The sequence below is a fragment of the Danio rerio genome, chromosome 12, assembly GCF_052040795.2.
Source record: "Danio rerio strain M-AB ecotype USA chromosome 12, GRCz13ab, whole genome shotgun sequence".
Classification (NCBI taxonomy): Eukaryota; Metazoa; Chordata; class Actinopteri; order Cypriniformes; family Danionidae; genus Danio; species Danio rerio.
Genome location: NC_141032.1, coordinates 30,007,958 through 30,030,974, shown reverse-complemented (window position 1 = coordinate 30,030,974; position 23,017 = coordinate 30,007,958). Strand labels below are relative to the sequence as shown.

The 23,017-nt window shown below is 34.2% G+C and overlaps 1 protein-coding gene and 1 long non-coding RNA gene across 4 annotated transcripts in view; one reads left to right on the top strand and one right to left on the bottom strand.

The window, feature by feature from the left end:
- cacna1g (calcium voltage-gated channel subunit alpha1 G) overlaps window positions 1–23,017 on the bottom strand; it is a 362,705-nt gene that overhangs the window by 337,432 nt on the left and 2,256 nt on the right. The window lies entirely within an intron of this gene.
- Window positions 4,704–7,863, top strand: LOC147841417 (uncharacterized). The gene is made up of 3 exons (XR_015504228.1): window positions 4,704–5,838; window positions 6,125–6,682; window positions 7,563–7,863. It is a non-coding gene; the product is annotated as an uncharacterized LOC147841417 (long non-coding RNA).

Genomic DNA, 23,017 nt, shown 5'->3' with positions numbered 1-23,017 from the left:
AAAGTAAATTATTAGTTGATAATGGTATTTTTCTGGAAAAAAAAATTGATGACTTAAAAATGATGTGAAACGACTAACCCTAAACAATGTTATATACTATAATGCAATATAATTAATAATATATAAATATAACAAATAAATTGTAAACAAAATAATAAAATAAAATTTATGCTAACATACAACAATCCTCAAAACCAAAACAAATAATAAATAAATAAAAAAAGTTTATTCAAAAGAATAAAAACTATAACATAAAACTATTAATGCTCATAATGCATAATTTATATGAACACAGAAGGGCTGTAAAATTTCAATATATATAATATAATAAAGTAACTAATTATCTGAGAGTTTAAAAAATACATATTAAATATATATTAAGGACTTAAAAATTATGTGAAATGACTAACTCTAAACAATTTAATAAAACATAATGCAATAAAATAAATAAAATGTAAAAATTAAATTAAATTTAAGCTAACGTACAACAATCATCAAAACCAGTTTTTCTTTTTAAATATAACATAATACAAATAATGCTCATAATACATAATGTATATGAACACAGAAGGGGCTGTAAAATACCAATGTATAATATAAAAAAAGAATATGATTATTTGATAATGGCATTTGTATGAGAAAAAAATAATAATAATCATAATGACTTAAAAAAAAACTGAAATGCCTAATCCTAAACAATTTAATATAACAATACAATATAACATAATTTATATATGCTATACATCTGTTGACAGCTCTTTTAACAATAAAGTAAACAATTTTTACATTGTTTTAAAATTTAATATCTGCTTTTACGTTCCAGGAGGACTTTAGGACCTGGCGTACTGCTGCTTGCATTTAAATTAAAAGCAGATTTCCCCTTTTCTTTTTTTCCTGTATTTTTTGTCTTCTGAGAGAGGGAGGGAGCAAGTGGGAGATGTGGATGGGGTCTGGAACTGTTTTCGTAGCCACATCTTGTAGGAAATCCTGAACAAAAAATGTTAACAAGAGACACAAAAACCACGAGGGCTGTGTCTCCCCCACTCCCCCTGACTCAGTGTGACAGCAACACGTACACACAAGACAGCTCTATCAGCAAAAACACACACACAGCCAATATATATATCTACTGTATCGCCGGCCTAATGTAAAGAATCCAACATTAAAACTCGCTCCCAGAGGTCCACAACAACTCCGACCAACAAAACTGCAACCCCGCAATGAATCTGCAATAAAACACGTGGGGGCCAGAAGGGAGAAAAGGGGCGCTGAAAAACAAAACCGTATAAAAAGTCAGAAAATATGTGGGGGAAGCCTGACAGCGAAGCTTAATCTAGGCCAGATTACAGACAGCCTTATTCATTTTTCTGTGTGTGCAAGACCTTGAGGGAAGGCAATTGCTTAAAATATCCTTCAACCAAATGCAACAGATCAAAAACAAATATAAAAAAAAATAAACTTAAACTATGTAATTTATTGTAATTTCTAGATGATTTCTAGGTGATTTAATTTGTGTAAAAAATAAATAAATAAATAAATAAATAAATAAATAATGATAATAAAAATAAATTATTTTAACTCTCAAATATTTTTTAGATGTTTACTTGTTAGAGATTTAGTCAATATACATTTATGTTATAACGTAACAACATTCATTAATACTTTAAATCTTTGTACATTTAATTCTGCTGTGTCTTATTTCTAACTTATTTCGTTACAGCATGGATTGGTAGATGATGCCAAAGTTAAGCCTCGGGGATAAAATTTGGTTTAGAGATAGATTCAGTAGTCGGAAAGATTGTTCAACTAATATAATACATTTTAATTAATGGCATAATTTGATTCAGGTTTAAACCTTACACAGAATATGCTGATAAAAACAAGCATGAGGACCCATTTGAAAATATCAAGTTAATTGATGCAATTAAATTAGACAATTATTCATGACAGTGCCAAAGTTTGTTCGTTCTTTTAATTGTTCAATTGTCCATTCGTTCGTTCATTGCTTTTGATCATGTATTTAATACACACTGCATAATGTATAATTTGACAGCCAACAATAGACAGGATTCTCTTCACACTGTACAATTATTATCATTCTTGAGATTTTTTATTTCTGTATATAAAGTCACAACTAAAACGACTGAAAACACAACTGAAACATTTATCAATGTATATCCTGCTTGTTCAATACCTAGAATTTGTTTCTAAGTCTTTGCATTGATCTCGTGGGCCAGTATGATCACCGTACTGAACTGAATTGAACTTAAACTCTGAAAACTGGTCTGACACAGTTTAAATTGATTAGGACTTCTATGTTAAGCTGCTTTGACATACTCTACATTGTAAAAGCGCTATAGAAATAAACATGAGTTGAATTGAATTTAACTGAATTGAAGTATTGAATTGTTGAAGTTTTTTCATCGCCGCTGTCGCCTCTGGCTTGCATGGTTCGGAATCTGTAGAGCTGCGCATCGATGGATTTGCTTTTCAGTGTTTGGACTCTTGTAGTGACTAAAATCACACTGAACTGAGCTAAACTGAACTGAACTTAAACTCTGAAAACTGAACTACACTGTTTCAATTGATCTTCTATATGAAGCTGCTTTAACATAATCTACATTGTAAAAGCCCTATACAAATAAAGGTGAATTGAACTGAAGTATAAATTTGTCCCTAAAAATGTTATTTTAGAGATTACACTACATTTTAGGTCTGCACAATATTGGAAAAATATGACATTGTGATAATTTGTTTTACTGTAATATAGAGTACATTGCAATATAAACACAATTTTGGCAGATGACTTGAATAGCTATTATAGAATGAAATCTTTCATTTAGATTGTTTGAAATAATCTTGAAGCAGAGTGAATCAAATAAACTGCAAGCTTAAATAAAAAAGATAGACCAAAAATAAAAGTGAAATAAGTAGTCAGATATCCAGGTATTATCACAATATTTTTGCTCCCAATAATGATAATGATGATAGATCCAATGATAGATCAGAAAATCATCCACAATATATCATGATATTTGTAAATGAAGGGGGGAAATGCATTAAAGTTGTATTTCTTTCATTAACAGCATGAATGTTTTGTGAAATTGCAACATCGATGAGTTTTCGATCCGCTATTACGATACTTGGCCACTTCAATAACACATTTGTCCTTCAAAATGTTCTTTTAGAGATTACACTACATTTGGGGGCTGCATGACATTGAGATAATTTATTTTACTGTGATATACAGTATATTGCGATATGAACACAATTTTGGCAGATGACTTGAATAGCCCTATTTGAAATAATATCATTAATTTAGATTAATTGGGATAATCTTGTAGCGGAGCAAATGAAATAAATTGCATGCCTAATTAAATAAGATAGACCAAAAATAAAACTGAAATAAGTAGTCAGATATTCAGGTAGAGTAATATACGATACGATATTATCATGATATTTTTGCCCCTGATAATGATAATGACGATGTCGACAATGGTAGAGAAAACCATCGACAATATATTTGTAAATGAAGTTGGAAAACGGATCAAAGTTGTTCTTCTTTCATTAACAGCACGTATGTTTTGTGAAATTGCAACATTGATGTACTTTCGATCCACCATTACAATACTTGGCTTCTTCAAAACTGTACCGTAGGGGCGGAAATATCACGATAAATCAGCATATCGAAATTTTGTCCAACCTCTAAATTATTGAATACTCGAATGCAATGTAAAATCAAAATAACACCATACATTCTTCATTGCTGATCAACTATATTCAGAGTTCCACATTGCAGATCCGATGTAACTATTGTGAATGCACACATTGCGATATCAATTCTGCAACGATACATTGTGCAGCATTTCAATTTCTATTTTATTATAATAAGCAAAAACAGTAATATCATCTTGAGATGAACATTTCAGTGCAAATGAGAGTTTTTTAAATCCCGGTCAAATAACATTAAACAGCAAGCAGCCAGGTTCTTTGTGACAGCCACACACAGACAAACAGGACACCACTGTTTGTGGCCGCTTTGTCTTGTCATAATCGCCAAATCTACAGGACTAACATCCTCCCGCTCGTAGCAGTAAAAGGTTAAAGTTTCTGCTTTTATTGCTTTCCCTCTGTCGCTCGCATTACCGCTCGGGCCCGTTCAGGTGATGGCATGACATTCAAACGTAACGCAGAAGCTCCCGAATTCGTCCGGCTTATTTGTTGCCCGCAAGGACGGCATCACCCATGGCTATTAAGCTATAATGGTTTGGAAGCTGTAAATGTCACTGTGGCTTTTCATCAAGTACAGGAAGCAGTAACAGCGGGACTGCAAGACACCGAGACTTCCCTCTGATAAGTTGTCTTATTGTTAGCGACGGCGAGGGCAAGATGGATCCCAATAAAAGCCAATGAAGCTTCACACTGTAATTACTGTACAGCACTGGAATTCTGGGAAGGTTTTCCCTAGGCTTCCACCCCCTTCACTCACTTTTCAAGTGTTGGCAGCAATACGGTGAGAGAATATTGAGGTGTGCCTCCTGGAAGCCATTTTTAATTACATGTGCTGCAGGGGATTGCTTGGACAAGTTCAGGACAATAATTATTAGAGCACAACGGGATACCTTTTAACCAAGTCACATCGGTTTCGCTGGATTGCATTGTGTCAGAAAGTGCTTTTTCATGTTTCTTTGCTTCTTTTCTTTAGGGTCACGTGTGCATTAAACATAAGCAGATGTTTTTAACTTTTTCACAGGGAAGACATTCAAAATGTGGACATATCTCTGATTTATGGCATTTTTACACTGATTTTTACTTTTTGTGAGGCATTATTATAATGGATAGTAAACCCAAAATATGCTAAAATGCATATTACAAAGGGCTGTTTTCTAACAATATTTTTTCTTGCAGTGAGCCACTTTAGTACAATTTAGGTAACACTTTAAACAGGGTTCATACACATTTTTACTACAAAAATTCCATGACTTTTACTGGACTTTCAAGTCAAATTTCATGACCTATGTTTCATTTTATGTCTATGTATACATTGTAAATCATAAGAAAAACAATGAAATTTAAATTTATTATAGCATATCATAAAACACACAACAATCTCTTTAGTTCTTATTTATTTTTATGTTATGTAAAATAGATGATGCTTACACAGCACGAATGATTTAAGACAATGTTTTTGGCCAGGAAGAGATGTAAAAACATCTAACCTCCATTCCAGTACAGATGTCTGTCAAACTAACTTTAGATAATGCTAATAGTTTGTTAAACTAGTAATAATAGGTGAATCTACTTCTATTATAAAGCTGTGATCACACTGCACTTTTCGCTCCAAGTGCAGGCATGCGAATGCGGCAGACCAGAAACGCAAGCATGTGCAACAATTTTCCCATTTCACTGCATTTGAAAGTTCAAGCTTGGTGAATTCTTGCCTGCGAAATTGCATCATGTGATTGCGTTAGACCAAGAGAAGATTATTTAAAATAAGAAATTTTAAATATGGAGCAATCGCTTACTTTTATTAACATCTAATCATGTTGTTTAATACCACCCCTTTTCACAGTGTCATACCACAGAATTTCGCAAGTACAAGCTCTAGTGTGACCGCAGCTTAAGTCACAAAAACATCTCTTAAATGACTAAATGTAAATGTAATTTCCATGACTTTTCCAAAACTTTGTGGGTTTTTCTGTTTTTCCAAAACTTTTCCAGGCCTGGAAAATACCATGTTAAAATTCCATGACTTTTCCAGGGTTTCCCCAGGGAACCCTCTTAAAAATAACGGTCCATTAGTTGATGTTAGTTATTGTGGTAACAATTTACAACAAGGTTCATTAGTTAATACATTTACTAACATGAACTAATCATGAACAGCACATGTACAGCATTTATTAATCATAATTGAACATTTACTAATGCATTATTAACATCCAAGTCCATGCTAGTTAACATTATTATTGCACCATGAGATAACATGAACTAACAATGAACAACTGTATTTTCATTAACTAGCGTTTATTAACATGAATAAATACAGTAGTAGATGTATTGTTCATTGTTTGTTCATGTTAGTAAATGCATTATTTAACATTAACTAATGAACCTTATTTTAAAGTGTTACCGTTAATGTATTTACTCTGTAAAACCTGATGTTTTCTAATCTACAGATATTAAGTTAATATAGCTTCATATTATTTAAAATACCAAATTTTGGCACCAAAACCTAAACAGGTGAGTTTAACTAACTCATTAGGCAGAAAAAGAACCTTTGAACTAAAATGTTAAGTTCTCTAAACTTAACATTTTAAATTCTTAAAATGATTCTAAATTATTCACCTGCATGTCTCTGTTTAAAATGATTGGTTGCTCTTGAAATACTGCCTTGACAACCATGCTGATTGGTCAATATATATGACATAAGGTGGTCATTTTGCTTGTGATGCTGAATTTTGCTTAAGTGCAGTAGGACAGCAGTAGGACACTACCTAATCCCATCAGACAAAGGAGAAATGTTTTTTTTTTTCTTTTCTAAATTGATATGCATGCAGGGGTAACATGGTGGCACAGTGGGTAGTGCTGTCACCTCACAGCCAGAAAGTTGCTGGTTCGAGTCCCGGCTGGGTCAGTTGGCATTTCTGTGAGGAGTTTGCATGTTCTCACCGTGTTCGCGTTGGTTTCCTCCAGGTTCTCTGGTTTCCCCCACAAGTCCAAAGACATGCGCTATAGGTGAATTGGGTAATCTAAATTGTCTGTAATGTATGTGTGTTTGTCCTGGTCCTCCAGGTTAAGGAATAAGCGTTGAGCTAACGACCCACCTCATAAAAATTTGAGGTTATGAAACACCAACATATAGTGTGGCTAAATATCAACTTTGATATAAACAGCTCTTGGATTAATTAAGTAAAGAATATAAGAGCTGACATTTTTGGAGGTTTAGTCTATTAGCCATTTTAAGTCATCTGTACTTAAACATTTAAGTTATCAGTAATTAAACATTCAATGAAGAGACCACATTTGGTTACTCAAAATAACTGAGGGAATCACTTTCCTCAAATCATTTGAGTAGACTCATATTATTAGGATTTACAGTGTACTAACATCAACAAACAATTAGTAATACAGTAAAACAATTAGTAATCATTCATTCATTCATTTTATTTTCGGCTTAGTCCCTTTATTAATCTGGGGTCGCCACAGCAGAATGTACCGCCAACTTATCCACCACATGTTTTACGCAGCGGATGCCCTTCCAGCCACAACCCATGCACTGGTCATACACATTCACACACACACACTCATACACTATGGTCAATTTTAGCACCCAGTTCACCTGTACCACCCAATTCAACCCTAGCACCCGGAGGAAACCAAGGCGAACATGGGGATAACATGCAAACTCCACATAGAAATACCTACTGACCCAGCCGAGGCTTGAACCAGCAACCTTCTTGCTGTGAGTGCTACCCACTATGCCACCATGTCGCCCTTAGTAATACATTTATTATTCATTCATCTTTCTTAATGTTAATGCCGTTTAAGTTAAATATTGTTAGTTGATGTTAACTCACAGTGCATTAACTAGTACCAAAAACCACAATTAAGAACTTTAATATTACATTAATTAATGCTAAATATGATTAATAAATGCATTAAAAGATTATTTAGATTTAGTTAAATGTTAGTAAATACACCATTATAGAGCATTATTCTAAAGTGTTACCAAACTGTAAAGACCAAACTTTAGATTTAATTCATATCCATTATGAATTTACATATCTATTTGCTAATATAGTTTAACTTTTTATTTAATTGTCCTTTTTTTCTTCCCGTTTTCAGTCTGTTCAGTTTAGAAAGACTTCATAATTTATGTAAAACTTTTTTTTACAATAAATATATAGAGAATTTTTAACTTGACTTCAATGTTTAGACCTTTTTGTTAGAAAGTGTATGCAAATTGGTGCATAGTTAATAAAGAATTCCTCGTGCATTTTTAAAAAAACATTTTACAAAACGTTTAATTATAAAAAAAAAGTTTGCAATTCTTATTCAATCAACTGAAGATGTATGTTGATAACTTTTTTTTTTGTTTGTGTCTTGCTTTAAAGAGCTATTTATAACCTAAGAGGTTTTATCTTCAGTAAGAAATGTCTTTTTTCCTTGCCCAGACACTGACTGGGACTGTGATGACACCAGGCCTCTAAGTGTGCCGATGAGGAGAGGACTGTTGCTGATAAGCATGCGGGTCAGTCCTGGGGTCTATCAATGCCACCCACGGCACACCCCTCCAGCCAAGCATGTCCAAAAAAGGGGATTTGCACGGTCAGTCAGACAACCCAGACAGGACAACAAAAGCAATCAGGCATGCCTCACCTCCTGACAAGTCACACAACAGATAGCACCCAGTCTAGTGTTTAGGTGTGTGGAGGTATTTGTGCCAATTTTATTAAAAATATTCATCAAAACATGAGTCAGAATTGTTTACTTCACCATATAATTTTTACTGACCTCTACATGAACAGAATTTGTCATTAAGAAATAATTAATATAAAGGTGCATCATTTTCAGCTAATGTTTTTTTTTTTCAACTTTAAGGCCAATACTCAAAAAATTATTAAATACATGCATAAAATGTTTTTAATTACTAATCAATAGCGTGTTTAGGCCAAAATTGTATATATACACATGTATATAAAATGTGTAATCATTTTCAGATTTGCTAAAGATTCTAATGGCAGTTAATTGATACAGTATGTTAACCTGAATCCAAAGTCATAATTTAGCCAAAATTTAAAACCCTTCTGTGAATTAAGTGGAATAAATATCGTTTGATTTACTGGCTTTAATACATTAGGCTGATAAAGGTAACAGTAAAATAAGCATACCTCAGATACAGATATTTTGAGCATCTACAGGCTCTTGAATAAACAAAAAAAATATTATAATTTAATAATATAAAAAATGTTTAAAACTATTATGTTTACAGAATAAACAAAAAATTTTTTTATATATAATTATAGAAAAATTATATATATATATTATTTAGAATATCTTTATAGTGTAACAGCTATAAAAAAATTCAGAATGTTAACTACAGTAGCATTACTTCTATTCATCTATCTATCTATCTATCTATCTATCTATCTATCTATCTATCTATCTATCTATCTATCTATCTATCTATCTATCTATCTATCTATCTATCTATCTATCTATCTATCTATCTAACTATCTTTCTGTCCATCCGTCCATCTGTTCATCCATCCATCCATCCATCCATCCATCCATACATCCATCTGTTTATCCGTCTATCTATCTGTCTGTCTATCTATCTATCTATCTATCTATCTATCTATCTATCTATCTATCTATCTATCTATCTATCTATCTATCTATCTATCTGTCTGTCTGTCTGTCTGTCTGTCTGTCTGTCTGTCTGTCTGTCTGTCTGTCTGTCTGTCTGTCTGTCTGTCTGTCTGTCTGTCTGTCTGTCTGTCTTACCATCCATCTATCTGTCTGTCTTTCTTTCCATCAGTCTATCTGTTCGTCCATCCATCCATCTATCAACATTGTATTGTGACTAATAACACTTAAGCGCTAAGCAACAATCTTTGCTGTGAGTATTTATTTGAGGCTTTATATATAGCATTATTTTTCAATTTGTTTATTTTTTGCATTTTTTTTTTTGTTTATTCTGTAAATGTAAAAATAAAATAAAAAATTCAGAGAATAAGCATACAGGAAATAAGCATATGAAAAATTCAACATTGATATGCAGTAGCTTACAATTTACTGCTGCTCCAAAAACAAATATAGGCATTACACATGAAATCTATAATAATTTTGCTTATAATATGATATTTGACACATACAACACACTCTTACAGTACATATATACAAAATAAGATTAAGTCACAGCATCAAATGTGCCTCTAGTGAACAAACATGGAGCCAAAGAAAAAAGTCTGCCCTCTGGACCAATAATAATTTAGCTCAAGTCGGCTGATACCATCAGTGTAAGATCTGTCCAACCAAATCAATAAGGTACATCAAAGCAAAAACGATTTGTGTGCTTTCTAATGAGAAATGAAGCGACAGAAATATGTGCTAGGTTTTTAGCATGCAGAGGAAGGGGGATGTGTGAGAGTGAAAGGAAAGGCTAGATTGTACTGGTAATAAGGCTAAAAGAAAGTAAACACAAGTGGTGGAGGTAATGAGCTTCAGAGGCCGCATGGGAATTCGGTTAGGTGGGCCAACATGCATCTCACCCCTACTTTCCCCAGTTTGCCTCTCTCTCTCTCTCTTTCTCCCTCCCCCACTTCTCCTGCCTCATGCCATTCCCCTCAACTTCTCCAGTCTCCTCCAATTCTCTAATGAGAAAAAGCTGGTAGGAAAATCCTGGACTGATTCCTATATAAACTTACAGACATCTCACGGAACAGCCCAGGGAGAAAGAGAGAGGTAGAGAGTGTTGAGAAGTTGAAGATTGGCAGGGGAGCGGCCAAGCAAGAACAGTGACAAAAGGTAATACAGAAGAAAAATATATACACAAACTCGCAAAAAGGAGAACATAATAGACCAAGTGCTTTCCAAGAGTGAGTCTGACATTTCGATAATAATGGGTGTTTGTCAAACAACCAATTCAGCTTGATTCATTCCTTCTTTCTTTTTTCGCCAGTGTAAACTTAGATCAAACATACAGACAATTATGATTATTAAATATACCAAATGAAGTTGATATATATTGACTGCAAATAAAATAATCATCTAAAGAAAGCCACCAAACATGCATATTCCTTTTAAAAATGTACAAAAATAGTTAATAATTCACTTAATAATTTCATAACATTATAATTTTAAAACAAATATTTTAGAAACATTTTTTTTCATTTTGACCGATTTATCAAAGCCACCAAAGTAGATACAGAACTTGCCTAACCTATGATTTTATAATAAATAAATGTTATTCAACAATCAATTATTGTGTATTTGGCATTGGCATGGTCAAATGTGTTTGGACTTAACTATGAACTTGCTTGTAAAAAAAAACAAGTGTAAGGATTTGGAGACAAGCAGAGTAAAAACTAAGCAAAATGAATTCAATGGATTCAGAATGTATGCTAAATTATTTATTAATTCACAATGCAGTGAATCGTCGCAGCACTATCACTTTCATTAAGTGAATAAAACTAAATACATTTAAATTTGCATAATTACTATTGGTGTAACGGTACACTTAAGTCCTGAATCAATATGCATCTCGATACTAAACTCACAAAATATTATCCTGATACTGTATACTTAAATATTCAATAAAATCAAGATTTTAAACAATAATATTACACTTCAAAAATAATAAAACTTACGGCATAAAATGTTTTTTTGTATTTAAACCAACTTTTTCTAGTGTTAACTTTCATCAGTCATACTGACTAAAAATATAAAGTTGAAGTTAATATGAAAAATATAAATACCCAATTAAAACCTGATAAACTGAAAATAGATAAAGCAGTGACTTCTGGTTATGGCGCAGTGTTGAGTGGACGCAAATACTGATTTAAATCTACTGCTTTAACTCAACAACCGTTTACAGACTGATTTCATTTTAAACACTGAAGCATCTTAACGTTACAAGATACCAAAACCAATCAAAGTGACCGAAACAAAGAAAATAGAAAATAAGATAAAGTAACAAAAATAATTAAAATGACTGTAATATTTTTTCACATAAACACACTGATTAAATTGCTAAATTTTGTATAGACTTGGGGTGGTGGACTTTAATGACTTTGACACAAAGAATTTGACCTGATCTATCCTGATCAGACAGTAGCTATGTTTCCATCCAAAAATGCGAATGAACTTTAGTGCAAAACTGGATTGTCGCATAAAAGACGTGCAAAAAAACCTGCGTTTCCATCCAACGAGTCAAAGCGAACAAAATCGTCACTTCCTAATTAACTGGTGTCAAATATCAACAGTAAAAACAGATTTTGCTACAGTAGGAGAAGCTGCATCAATCTTTTCTACATCTAATAAATGACTTGCACCTCAGAAGGCAATCCTGACACGCAGTGAACGCGTGGTGGCGTTTGAAGGTGTCAGACGCGTAGCACAGACGCTCTTGATTCTGGAGGTCATTAATAATATTATAACACTAATACAGAAACGGTAAGGCGTTGTAGAATGACCAAAACAACATTTCAGATGTTTTATAATGTGTTTAGCCTGCTGTTTTATCCATTCACACACTATTTCATCATCACATGATCTCTTGTAACAGAATCACATGACTTTCTTATCTTTTCTTATCAAATAAAAAGTTTATCCTACTCAGTTATGTGCATATGTTTTTTATGCGCATTTTCAAAATGTATGCGCATCTTGGCGTTTCCATCAACCGTTTTTTTGTGCACATATCCAAAATGCGCATAAAAATAGGTGTATGGAAATATAGCTAGTGATGACATCAGAACTATCCCTAATTCTGAACTTGAATTATTAATTATGTTAGACTCACATGCTTGCACTCTGTCATTGACTACATGCAGTATAAATAGAACCTTTTCACTGGTAAAATCAGATATTTGTCATTATCACATTCAACTTTACAAGGGCTATGGTGTAGCTACACTGTATGTGGTTATTCTCGCGCAGAAAACTCACACTGTGAATATAGGCATTCGTTGGATCCAAACAAAAGCAGCACATACAACTCTTAAAAACCATATAAAACACTCATAGCAAGCATATCTATAAAATGTGATGTATGGTGATTTAAAATATGCTCATTTTCACTTTGTGGAGTGTTGCTTCAGCCAGTGCCACTCAAGTCACTGGGTGTCATCATTTTGAGATTCAAAACAACATATGCATGCCATTTATAATTACTACCTGCATGGCTCCTGACAATACACTAATGTCTTATGAAGCAAACAATTAATCTATGCAACACACTGGACATTATTTGCAACTTTTTACCACTTTTACGTTTTTCACAACCTAGGCAAACTAAAAATAATAAGTTAAACTTAATATGAAAAAAAGATGAATACCTGATTAAAACCTCAATAACTGATAGAAATTAGATAAAGAACAAAAATAATTAAAATGACTTTTTATGACTTCATATTTTTTCACATACTGTATAGACTTATACTGCTGGCTAAATTGCTAAATTGTGTACAGACTTGTGGCGGTACACTTAAATAGACTTCGACACAAAGAATTTGTCTGGATCCTAAAGGTACAAGACAGTGATAACATCAGAACGAGTCCTAATTCTGAAGATGAACTATTAATTATGTTAGACTCACATGCTTGTACTCTGTCATTGACTACATACTACAATCTCCTAACAGTGCCACTCAAGTCACTGGATGTCATCAATTTGAGATTTTCAAAACGTATACATGTAGTTCATAATTACTTCATGCATAACCCCTGACAATACACTTAGGTATTATGAAGCAAACAATCAATCTGTACAACACTGGACATTATTTACAACATTTCCACATGTAGGCAAATGGTTCTGAGCATGTACTGAAGGACTAATGGCATATTGGCATATTCACTGATGCATCTTCTCTTTGTTTGGTATACAGACCCAAGCGTCAACTCACATGTGATTTTGAACAGATACATCATTATGCAATAATGTCAAATTGGGTCAATTACACAATACAATACGCTGACTCTGAGAAAAAAAACAAGCTAATAATAGTCAATCATATTGTTTACATCTTTATATCACAGTTTCTCAATATGTATCAAACAGCCCTTATGAATACCTTATTTTGAATTCAAATGCTAACAAATCCACATGGACTGACTGCTTATTAACAAAACTACGCAATCTATCAGTCTAGGCTGTGTAATATTACATTTCTATACAGCAAAGGAGAACAATAATGTTTTTATTTTTTATAAAGGTCTTAACTTTTCATAATTTCAGAGGTGAAATATGAAATGTCATCATCAAGTGGAAAGCCGTGGCAATAAATGCAAATGTTCAAACATTCTCCAGACAACAAACACCACCCTTAATGTGCAAACAAAAGTATCGAGGCCATTAGATAAAGCACAGCGTACAGCAGCAGTGGCTCTGATAGTAAGACGTAACAGACGACTAATTTAAAAGACAGACTAGTCTGGCTGTAATTATAACTTCCCTTCTTGTTCAAATAGAAGGCTTATAGATGTCTGGATTTGACAGGGCCCTGTAATGAGCCACTGTACATTAATTCACAGACTTGGCATATAAGGGATTCAGTCTGAAATATATTATGGGGGGGCCTTAAAAAAAGATGGAATTATGAAATATTGAACACAAAAGTAATGACCATTTTCTGCATGGCAAAAAAATGGCTTCATTCCTCCGGCTCTTTATGTTTATGCTCAATTTATGGTTGTCAAATGAAGGAATCAGGGGCTAAATTGTGATTAATTGACAATAGTTAGTGCAATGATTGCATCCAGAGTCAAAATCTGTCTTCATAAATCAACAGTATGCGCATTTGGCAACAAAACCACCAATTATAGAAGGAGTAACAATGCATAAGAAACAGAAAGCTGCCAAGCCAAGCACATTGGCAATATTATAAAAGTACATAACAGACAGTAGCAAGACGTGCCAGTAACACAAACAGTTTTAGGAGAATAAAAAAAAAAAAAAAAACTTAAGATGGGATCATTTTCTAATGAACTGCAATTTTACATGTTGCTTTCCATATATATATATATATATATATATATATATATATATATATATATATATATATATATATAGAGAGAGAGAGAGAGAGAGAGAGAGAGAGAGAGAGAGAGAGAGAGAGAGAGAGAGAGTAAATCTCATACTTGGCACAGCAAGTCATATGAATTTGTTATGAATTTGTGACAATATACAGTTCTTTTGGTAGCTAATGAGCAGTCTGTTATTTGCTCCAGCAGGTGAAAAGGATACACACGGCATGTTTTTCACCCTTTGTTTCCAGGTCTGGGAGTTCTGGCTGTGCTCAGCGGTGGAGAAAAGTCGCGTGTGTGTGCCGTGGAGAGCAATATTACCATAGCGCTGATGACATCATTTATTTTCAAGATCAACAAAATCTCATATTTCAAAGCTTTGGTTTTATTAGAAAAAGTCGATTTAATATTTCAAACATGAAGGTTTGTAAAGTACCTCTCCATTTTCTGCCTGCTCTGAATCTCTGGATGCCCAGTGTTGAGTTTTCTGCTGATTAAGTAAGAGCTTACTTCAGATCCATTTCTTTGTCAAATATGCCAATAACTGTTGCTCATTTTGATGAAATATAAAGATGAAACTGAATTAGTTGAGTTGCGATTTATTACACATAATATGTCATTTTAGATATCAATCAATAAAAATTGCAATCCTGTCTGTTAAAATGGATTTGATTAGTTGTGGCTTATTAAATTAAAATGTGAATGTTTGTGAAAGTGACATGGAGTAATGACAAGCATTTTTTCCACTACAACTTTTCAACAAACTAAGTGGAGTCAAAATGGGTATACCAAATTTGCAAATAAATAAAAGAGCATAGAAGAAACATTCAATGCAAACTAATGAGCCATCATCAGATGACAGTTTTATTATTTTCTCTATGTTATTAAAAGGAAAAGTATTTAATTTAAGATAAGGTATTCACAATTTTCATTCATCCATTCATTTTCTTTTCGGCTTAGTCCTTTTATTATTCTGGGGTCACCACAGCGGCATATATCCAGCATATATGTTGCGCAGCGGATGCCCTTGCGGCTGCAACCCAACACTGGGAAACACCCATACACTCTCATTCACACACATACACTACAGCCAATTTAGCTTATTCAATTCACCTATAGCTCATGTCTTTGGATTGTGGGGGAAACCAGAGCACACGGAGAAAACCTTTGTGAATACTGGAAAAACATTCATATGTTTTATATATTTGTTCAATTTCTGAGTTCATGTAACTGGTTGTGTACAATAGCACACATATGTTATATTGATCACCTGCCACTAAACTACGAATATTAGCTGTGTTCCAATACATACTTATGCACTATTCTACGCCATTTTGTAGTATAAATAGTGTAAGTAGTGCGTTCACACTGAAAACTCTAAAAGTAATAAGTGCACTTTAAATACCCAGATGATGCACTCATTCAGCCGGTAATATGAAGTGTGTAATGATGGACACTTCACGCACTCAACGACCGCAGGATTGCTCATGTAGGGGAAGGGGTAGAGCTATCGGGCGCACATGTTGGATAACTTTATTTATTTTGGATTGTGAAAGCAAATTTCTCCTGTGAGACTGATTATAGCGCCTCACGATGGTGAATGCGGTTATACTCATGCCAGGTATTATTTGATAGTTTGCTCATTTATTTCACTGATTTAGCGACCGTCAAACGTCATCAAGGAAACGGTTTGAATTTCTGCTTAGTAAAAACCATAGTGCTCCATTTGGGACGACACTACATACATATACTATCCTGTTGAGTGTGTAAGTGCATAAGCACATGGTGCATGAGTGCATAGTGTATAGTGTGCCATTTGGGACGCAGCTACTGAGTATGTCAGAGAGTCAATAGCAGACTGAGAAACATTAAGCCACTTCTAAAACAAATAACATAATAAACATTCAAATGTAATGTCAGAATGACAGAACTTATAACTGCTTTAAATTCCATTAAGCGTCATATCCAAACAAATTACAATCTGCCAATTATAACTCAGAATTGTAATTGCATCACAGCATGCTTTGAGGTAGCAAATACTGCAACGCTAGAAGGTAATCAGTGTCACACTATATGAAGATTTCTGAGACATTGTTCATTCATTCTTTTTCCTTCAGCTTAGTCCCTTGTTTATCAGGGGTCACCACAGCGGAATGAACCGCCATCTAATCAGACATTGGTTTTATTCAGTAGATGCCCGTCCAGCTACAAGCCAGTTCTGGGAAACGTTAAGACATTGTTTATTACATTAGTTTGCCTTAAATTGCTTTTAAATAGAAATCACAAAAGGAACACGTTTGACCAGAGATGCCCAAACTAGGGCCTGCAGGCCAAAGTTGGCCCTTTGTATCCTTTAATTTAGTCTGCCAGAGGGAAAATGATTGGGAAATGCCTTCAGCAGAAATTCTCATTTATATTTTAGTATAACCTTTTGCTTGTTTGTTTGGTTGTTTGTTTCATTGTTGTGCTACAAAAAAGCAAACAAGAAATTAAATGTTTTAATTAAATGTTAGAAGTATAAATGAGCCACAGCTTTTAAAAGAGCAGGGTCACGTGACGCGTAGAAAAGTAATCGAAAAAATCGTCCTGGAAAAATTTGATCGATTATAGGTTCTGAATGTCGATTTCGATTACTTTGATTAATCGCCCAGCCCTAGTATTTGACATTGAACTTCATTGTTTTATGAATGGATTATTTAATGGTTTTATTGTAATACGTTGATTAAAATAATATACATTTTCAAAAATATTTGAAATTATTAATAAATACAGTTGATGTATTTTTTTTTATTTATTTACACATATTTTGACAAAAATTTGGAAATTACCCATGGCAACTTTAATGTAATACAGTTTGCTATTTACTTTCAGCCCACAGCTCTCAATCAAGTTTGGCTTTTGGCCCTGCATAAGAAAAAGTTTGGGCACCTCTGCGTTAGACAGAAAGTTCAATAACAGTCACTTTTCCAAATAGTGATCTGCTTGACAGCTACAAAACCAAAAACCATAGGTCCCGGGAAGATGCTTGCTGTCTCCTTAAGCTGATGGCTGTTAGAGAAGCTCTAATGCTTCACCAGTGGAGTTTAGGCATTTATCATCAGATTGAATCTACAGGAAAACACAAGTGAGAGATGTGAGGTGCTCAAAAGCTAAATCTGAACCCCCCGAGGGCAAGTGTGTTTTACTGTGGTCTTCACTGAATAACCACTGGTTGTGTTCCTTGAGAAGTCCGAAATCTAGCACATGCATTATCATGCACTTATCTACTGACCTCAGATTTTCTGAGACTGAAATAGCTAGTGTGGGGTTGGATTGTATAGTGTCATCACAGATAGTAGAGCATGTCGGAGATGGTTATTAGTGTTTTAGCCATGTGCAGAGAAAGTTCTGTGATGTTTAAGTCCATAATGAGGGTGATATGTTATCTTGGATGGCTTGAGGGCACAGTCTTGGAGCTCCCATTTCCCTATTGGAATTATTTGTATCGAGTCATGCTTCATGTATTCTTTAATGTCTCAATGTGTTATGTACAGAATAAGTCAGAATTTTTAATACTATAAAATAAATATTATATTATAAACTAATAAATATTTCATTTAAACAAACAGCTGGTTCATTCCGCTTTGGGGATCCTTGATAAATCAGAGATCAAGCCAAAGGAAAATGAATAAATGCAAACCAACATAATATAGTTCAGCTTGTATTGTTAATGTAATACAAACAGCTTTTTTAACAGGGCTGGATGAGGGTGTTGGTTACATGCAACAGATTATTACTCTTTTGAACAAACTTTTTAAAACTTCATCTCACTATGCAGATATCACCAAACCACATCATACTTTTCTTGTGAAACTTTCGAAATAGCTTTCCATGTATAACAGACCCATTGAAAGGAGAGTAAATGCTCTTTAAATTAATAAACTAATGTAATAAAGAGTGCAATCACATTGCTGAATTGCATATCAAACTCAATGCATTTCCAATGGCCTGTAAACTGTATAAAATGTTCTGATATGAACCAGCTTAAGTTTAGGCACATTTTTACGCACATAAACTTTTTTCTTCAAAACACTTTTGTGCCAACTGAAAAAAGCTTGAGTTTACTTCAAAGAGTCTTTCACACCAGTATATTTGCTTTGCACACAAGATTCAATTGATGTCAAAGTTATTTTTTTTCTATGACGTGAACTGTTTTTGAAATAGATTTTAGTGATGTTTGGATAAATTGAGCTCACAGAAGCGCAATATATCTAAAAATGCTGGTCTGGGTTATAGTAGACTTCTGAGGTGAACATGCATATTATATTGCTCCTCACAGAAACTGACAAACAATTTGAATGTGTGTGTGTGTTTGTGACAAATAGAATCTTGAGGTATTTTGTATGATTATTAAAAAAAAAAATCTATATTCATAAAAAATAAATACATTAAAAAATCCTAAGAACAAGCGTCTACTCGTTTGACAGGATTCTGCATTGATGTTACCCAGCAACTTTGGTAAACAGCTGACCCTATCAAACTGTAGTTTGGAGAAGGCAAATTAATCAAACAGAATAAAATGGTGAACAACATTACAAAAAAAATAATAATAAAGTTCTTATTGTATTAACATCGTACCTAGAGTAGAATCAGAAGTTGAATGTCTACTTTCAGTTTGCACACGATGAAGTGGACTACAAATGAAAAGGTGTTTCCTCTGCAATTTTGAAATGACACAGATGAAAAGTCAAAACAATCCTGTCCACACAAAAACACAAAAACTACCAAACAACACTGCTACAGATATGTTTGCCAGCGCAATAATGTCACTTTGTAATGATACTATATGTGAGCATATCACATGCAAAAAAAAAAAAGGCAAATAACACAATCAACATAGCAAAAACATCAACAATGCCGTGTAGACAGACAGAAGACAAAGTTATTCTTATATCTTCAAAAACTCTCCTTCACAAACTGGATGGTATTTAACATGCAGCAATTCATTTTGTTACTGATGCACCATTTAATACTCAGCACTGTCAACTGTACTCTATTAAACTGGTCATCCCTTTAATCACGTCGACAAATTCTTTGTTTTCTGTTCATTTACAAATCTCTTATAGGGAAAACTCCACTATATTCACAGTCACTTCTTATCATTCAGAAAACATGTCAAAATCTGCACTCTAGAAGTTTTATTAACCTATCATCTGAATCTGTGAAAGTGTTATTGTATTGTGTCCCTGCCACTTCATATTTGCTTTTTACGTTGCCTCTTGAACAGGTCGTCATTGTAAACGAGAACTGTTTCTCAGTTGACTTACCTGGTTATAAAACATTATTAATATTATTAAACACTTATAAACCAAATGCATAATAAAACCACGACTGCCATTCGTTCTCACAAAATGAGACGATAACTTTACTTGCACTAATAAAAACTTGACACCCATTTCAAAAGTTTACATTTACAGTAGGTTGGGTTGATAGATGATGCCAATGTCCATCGTCTATGGCAGATAGACATCACGATGCTGAGTCGGCATCATGATCCTCCGTCCTGCCTCCATCGCAGCAGCAACCCACTAGCGTAAAATTCACACTTAGGCCCAGTTTACACTAATATGTCTTAGTTTTAAAATGGCATTTTAGAACCAAAACGATCCACGTCCACACTGGCATTTCATCCAGAATTTCTGAAAAGCCCTCCTTCCACACTATACCGCTATATATCACTCTATTTATCCCAGAGACCTGCAGAAAATTGATTGGCGGATGGTAATTTGTGCAACTTATCTTTAGCTATTTATGATTAGTTTATGGCTAGAACAAAGACCATGCTGGTCAGGTAGTTAAAAACGGTAGGCTACAAATAAATTATTTGTTATGAATGAATTAATTATTCATAAATAATTAATTCACCACCGCCTATGATGACGATGCCACCGTCAATCGTGATGTTTCACATTACACATCAATCGATGCCAAATTGGTCGACTTTGCCCAATCCTAACTTACAGGTTCTGAAAAAAATGCTGGTGTAAATAAGAAGAAACACTTTTCCACTTGCAGTTAGTATAGTACAGTGTCATGTAAAAGTAAAACTTCTGTTTGTTTGCATCACACTTCTATAACTTCTTTCACTGTCAAAGATACTTCATAAACAAAAGTGATTATTCAGTATTGCTAGTGTTTAGGAATAATGCACATATAGTATGTATACTCAGACACTGAAGCAAGTATACAAAATAAAATCACATCATTAAATCAATTAAAATCTAAACTTAATCATGTATAGATAATTAATCAGCTTGATCATTTACGCCTTATCTATGTTTGATTGCATTGCATTTAACTGTGCAGTCCAACATTTGCAAGACTACTTTCAAATGGAAGCCAACTTCTGAGTCACACAAACACCCAAACTCACTCTCTCACAGGCATTCTTAAACACACACACACACAAACACTCCCAGAATGCCGAACGCTACAGATAACACACTGGAGGTTCCAGAGAAAACCCCATGACGAAGGACAAGTCATAGGTTCAATAAGCTAGAGTAACACTCAAGGGAAAGAAGATCTAATGAATGACAGGATACAAACACAGAATGATGAATCACAAGACCTCGGAATCATTCGCTAATGACAAACAGACGCAAAAAGAGACTAGAAAACTCCTTCATTACTGGCAAATCAATAGTACAAAGAGACTTTTTTCTTGAACTGATTGAGCGATCAACTGATGCGCATGCCAAGTTGGAAATGAGACTGTCAGACGTTGCAAAACGAACAAATTAGAATTGAGTTTTACATCCCAAGAGTGGAAAAAGTACAAAAATGAGCTTGTCCAAAGAATCTCAAATAGGACAAACACTTTTGCGTGCCTCCAATGGGAAGACAGAAGGATCGATCTAAGATATTTTACAAACTATTAAAAAACAGTGACCTTTATCTAATGGCTACAGAGATGCATTAAAAGGTCATCTATGAACACTGCACATATATAAAAGCTTCCCACTAATAATGAGAGCCAGAGACTCAGACCCTATTTCAAGCCACAACAATGATCTAAAAACAGAAATTACCATACGAGGAATCATTACATGAAATAGCACCATGAAAAATGGACTGTCTGGACACATAAATCTGCAAGAGGATGCACGGAGGACACTCCGGTTTATGCAAATGTTACTGTGTGGCTCCTGTACTGTAAAGCAATGGTGTAGTTTTACACCATTTTGTAGTAGTTTTTTGTTTTGTAGTAGACTGTTTTTCAGTTACTTTACGTGACTAAAGCTAGTCTGTTGATTGATCTTGACTGGACGGTGAACAGATTGAGTGTGCAGCTGTGCAGCAGGATAATTCAAGGAGAGGGAATTCCACATCTATTTCTTGACCACAGTTAATAGGATCCCTTTTGGCTCAGACCTTTCCTAAGCACATGAGTGCATTGGACCGACAGGAAGACAGTGGAAACAGTGGCATTTAAGAATATGGAAATGCGATGGCAAGAGTGGACTTTATTATCTCTGAGGAACCCCAGACCATCAGGCCCAGAGAACCACAGGGACCACTCACACCCAACGGCACTTTGTTTCATAAGCTTGGCTTATTTTTTAGGGATGTGGGATCGTCTAATGGGGGAAGAGCGTGAGGAGGTTGAGAAACGAGAATGGGGGAAAGATGAGTGTGTTTGATTGGGCAGCTTTTCAGAGCCCACAAGGCTCATCATATTTCCTACTGAAGAAAAACAAAGCATTTGAACTCAGACATCACAATCACATCCAGCCAGCTCATTCGATCCAAAAGAGCATTCTTTCCTTCGGCGAGGCTGCTGCGAGTTTGTCGAAAACCAAACAGATCACCTACACCCAGAGTCAGTCACACTGCAAGTGCACACCTCTGACTCACACACGCAAACCACATCTCCTCCTCACATGCTCACAATCAGGTCCATTTTCTCCACTTTCTCCAAATCTACTAGCAGATAAACTAGGAAGCCTCTTAAGATATCAAATTGAATCATCTTGCTGCTTTTACAACATCAAATTACAGTCATGAGGGCTAGATAGACATGACTAATTTAAACCACTTATTTAGGTGCTTATACTTAAAGACAAGCAATAATTGATTGAATTTAACTTATTGTTTTCTATAAAGACTACTCTAAACTACACTTCCATCTAAAAGTGAAGAATGTAAAAAAAAGAGTTAATTGCCTTGAAAAAGGCCCACAGTTCTGGTTGAATTTTAGAGCTTCCAGCACAATGTTGGTGGATAG